The 4,511-nt window shown below is 43.9% G+C and overlaps 1 pseudogene; it reads left to right on the forward strand.

The window, feature by feature from the left end:
* Window positions 1-3,917: 3,917 nt before the first annotated feature.
* On the forward strand, window positions 3,918-4,511 carry LOC147983727 (uncharacterized; annotated as a pseudogene).

Genomic DNA, 4,511 nt, shown 5'->3' on the forward strand with positions numbered 1-4,511 from the left:
ACGGAGTCGCGCACAAGTGACACCGTCGGTGGCACGGCGAACTAGCAGCGTTAGTGCAGTTGGACGAGAGAGAGAAGGCCGAGATGAACAATGCCGAAAACGACTGTAGTGTAGTAGGACAACATCAAGAGAGACGAATAGGAGGGCTTTGAAGGAGAGGACAAAGTAGAAGAAATACAATGCGTGTGTCATGGCGAATCAAGGAGAGAAGGCCGACATGAACAATCATCGAGACAGAAAACTTGCAACACGACTGTCGTGAGGAACTGCGAGATTAGCCTACTGGTCAAAGAAAATTTCAAATGATCGATCGTGCGCGACGAATTTGATAAAATTCATCCAAAATAGCTCCAAACGTGAACACAAAATTGAGCATTTATTGTCAAGACTATGAACTGATCGCCTGAATGGAATGTGCATTTTTTCGTGTACAGCTTATCTCAAATCGTAGCACCGTTGTGTAGATTAAAGGGGAGAAAGTAAGAAAGGAGATTAGGAAGGAGGCTAGTGGAGGTTGAAGAAGAAGCACATACACAACTCGCATCCCTCCGACCTCCTCTCGTGTAAGGGGCCCATCCCATGTGCGCTCGTTGTGGCTCAGCTCGGCCTGGCTCGCTAGAAACTGCTAATTTGAGTGTTCGCAGCGAGACAGACCCAGAGGTGCTTTAAAGTTCGTGCGATGTAGGCCCAATAGTGTATGCGGTAACCAAACAGGCCCTGATTGGACCTGGTTGGACCGAATGCACGCAACCAAACACGTCCTATGTTTTAGCAACAAGTCACATGATATTTTCACATTTGAAATGTCGTGCAATTTTAGGAGCATGTTTTCTCCGTTTCTTCATACTTATCACAGTACAATATTGCATAATAAATGTCCTACAACTATGTGATAATGTGCATTGTACTTCTTGTAATTGATAAAAGATGTTTTTGTACCTCAAATGCTATTGAATGGAATGTGTAAATGTGAAAATCAATATCACTTTTTTTGAAATCTTGTGGACATGTTTTTAATTCACAAACATTTTTTACAAATTCAAAACATTTTCGGACATTTTTTGAATTTGTGAAACAATTTTATAATTTGGAACATGTTCTCAATTCATGAACACGACCATTTTTAAATCTTGTGAGCATTTTTTGAATCTACAAAAAAAATGAATTTGGAACTTTATTTAAATTCACTAACATTTGAAAATTGTTATTTTTTTTAATTTAAAATATTTTAAATTTTCTGACATTTTGAACTCATGGACAATTTTCAATTATATATATGTATTTTTTAGTTCATGACCATTTTTTAAACTCGTGAACTTTCCGTTGTTTCAAATATGTGAATATTTATCAAACTGATAAATAATTTTGGACCTCACAAATATTTTTTGAATTATCTAAACAATTTTAAACTCATGAACATATTTTAAGTTCGCAATTATTTTTAAAGTCATGAGCATTATTTGAACTTGTGAACATTCTTCGAAATTTATCAAAACAAAATTGAATTTGAAAATGTTTACAAAATTGGAAAAAAATCAACTAAAATATACTTGAAAATATTTGTGAATTTCATGAAGATTTTTGGAATTTTTTAACATTTTTTAAAATCGTGAACATTTTTTAAATTCATGAATATATTTTTTAAAGTAATGAACATGTTTTAAAATCTCTACTTTTAAATCTATGTTTTTTTTAAATTCAAAATATTTTTTTAATTCATTAAATTTTGTCTAATTATTTTTGAAATATTTTAGTAGAAAACATGGCGAAATAAACTAGTTCTAGTTTATAACCGCTAGAAAATATAACATTTTTTTATTCTCAGAAAATCCCGGGAACGGTTTTTTAGTGGTAAACCCTCTTTATTAATTGAGCACAAGGTTTACAGCAATAACGAAAGGATCATGTGGGAGTCCCAGCCTCACATGGCGACCCTCCTCTAAAGAGCTAGAAAACTTAACAAGATTATGAGCTTCTGTGTTCATCTCTCTACTTTCAAAAATAAAATTACAACTAGTTAAGTTTCGAGCTCCATCAACAATTTCTTTTGTGATTGTCCCATACGTGCCTTCAGTTCCTTCTTTGATCTCCAAAATTACTGGTTTGCAATCACGTGAAATAATAATACGGTCCACCAAGAGATCAAGTGCTAGTGCTAAAGCTTCACGACATGCCAGTGCTTCCAACCTCCCAGGATCTCAGAAAAACCCAGGAACTTAGAGAGCACTACATGCATACTTGTTACTTGGCCGGCCCATTACCGTTAGTGATGGCGCTGGAGAGGAGGTGCGCGTTTGTTGAGTCTCCAGCATTTTGTGTTGTCGTCTAATTGCAAGCAGGTAATTGGGGACATTGCCAAAGGAAACAAAGGACCATACGGTGCCATCATCATGAAAATTATCTCTAGATCGTCACTAATATCTTGTACCTTTATTTTTAGAAGTCGTCGATGTAATTTTGAAGCTCATAAGTTAGCTAAATTTGCTTTGTCTTTAGTTCCGGAGCGTCATGTATGGCTTGACCAGCAGCATGACCAAACATGTATCCCAGGCCCGGGCCCATGGGTGTACAACCCGTGCGGCCTGCACAAGGCCCCCAGTTTTGAGGGGTTGGAAACAGCCCATTTCCCAGTAAAAGGTTCAGCTCGCTAGCCACGCCCACTAGCCCGAAACAGGCCCTGATCTTGCGCTGATCCAATCAGAAATCGCTCGATCCCAGGCAACCAACGCCGCCGCTTCACATCGCAGCCATGCAAAGCACGCTCCACGGCCGCACGCGCCGCTCCATCCTGCGGTACGAGGACCCCGCAGAGAATGTCAGGGAGCTGGTGCAGTTCGTCCTTCTTCGGGCTTTACATCTTGGCGCACCCGCACTTTATGCCCTGTAAGCCAACACGACGGTATCCCCTCTTCACGATCAGCTCATCCTTGAGACTGGTTCAGCCTTGTTGACAACGTATGAGTACCAGTGATTCAGTCTTGTTGATGTCCATAATTCATTGTAATTTATTTCAGATTTTCATTCTTCTTGCTATTCAAATTTCAGTGTATGAGAGTATCTCCTCTCACAATTTCAGTTTTTTGTTGTACAGAAATTCAGTGTTGGTGTTGTCCAATTTTCAGTGCATAGGCTGTCTAAATTTTCCTTTATATGCTGCCCAAATTTCAGTGTGCTTGCCCTGCTACTTTACTGCATTTTTCAAGTGAGAGTGGGTTGCTGCTTTTTATTTTTATTGAGCGATAAAAGGTTGCTACCTTTTATCAAGTGTACCAGAGTTGGTTTTAACCGTCTGATCTCTTCTATTTTCCAGGGCGCATAGCGAGCTGACCTTGTTGCTTCAAGGATAAATATGCCGATAGGATAATCAATGGGAACAAAAGGTATCAAATATTTATTATTTCTACTGAATCACTATTATATATGGTTTGGAATTTAAATCTTTTTTGTGCTCTCCTTTAGATTACTCTGCCCAATGTTTCTTTGTATCTCGTCCATTGAAAGATAGGCCCTTATTTCAGAGTTTGGCACAGGGCCTTGGATTTTGCCGGCCCGGCCCTGATGTATCCCACTTTCTGTGGATTTTAAATAAAATGGCTTTACCTTTCAAAAAAATAAAAAAAAAATTAGAGCATTTCCAACAGCCGCGTGAAAAGAGGCGCGCGCGGTAAACTTGGTTTTTCGCGCGCTCCAACGGTGGCGGGAAACAAGCGCGCGGGGGAAACAATTGCGCACGCGGGGGAAAGGGCGACAGCTCGCACGCTACTTTTGACGTGCCGCTTCCGGCGCGCCTATAAATTGCGGCGCTCACCACGCGCCTATCCACACTGCCACGCGCGCCTCGTAGCTTCTTCGCCGCTCCAGCGCGTCCACCGCTTCCTCTCCTCGCCGCTCCAGCGCCCCGCCACCGACGCGTCACCATGCCGCCGCGCCGCCGAGGAGTGTCGGGCTACCGCGGCGTCCGCCAGCGCCCCAACGGTTGGTACTCCGCCGAGATTCGGTCCGGCGACGTCCGGCTCAGCCTCGGTACGTTCCGGACCTTGCACGAGGCCGCACGCTCCTACGACACGGCGGCGTGGCACCTAGACAGGCCGCGCCAATAGATGAACTTCCAGGATGTCCAAACGCGCCAGCAGGCGCAGGACGTCGCCCCTCCGCCTCGTCTTATCACGGACCAGGACCGTGCGGAGCACGCTCGGTGGCAGCGCCGCCTCCTCGTCGCCGAGGAGGACGAGCGGGCCATGGCGGAGTGGCGCCGGCGCCACCCGGGGGATGTCGCCAACGAGGAAGCCTTCTGGGCAAGGTGCCGCGAGGAGACAGCAAGGCGCCGCGCGGAGCGGTTGGACAGGCGTCGGCGGAAGGCCCTGGCGTTATCGCAGTGCGAAATCGTTGAAAATGGTGGGCAGTCGATCTTTTCGCCTAATGATGACCGTTGGGAAGACATGTGGCTCGATACCTTAGACCAGACCAGCGGGGATGGCGATGACGATGATGATGACGACGACTGGGAGTAG

The sequence above is a fragment of the Triticum urartu genome, chromosome 2A (genome assembly GCF_056163025.1).
Source record: "Triticum urartu cultivar PI428250 chromosome 2A, HENAU_Tu73, whole genome shotgun sequence".
In the NCBI taxonomy this organism is placed as follows: domain Eukaryota; kingdom Viridiplantae; phylum Streptophyta; class Magnoliopsida; order Poales; family Poaceae; genus Triticum; species Triticum urartu.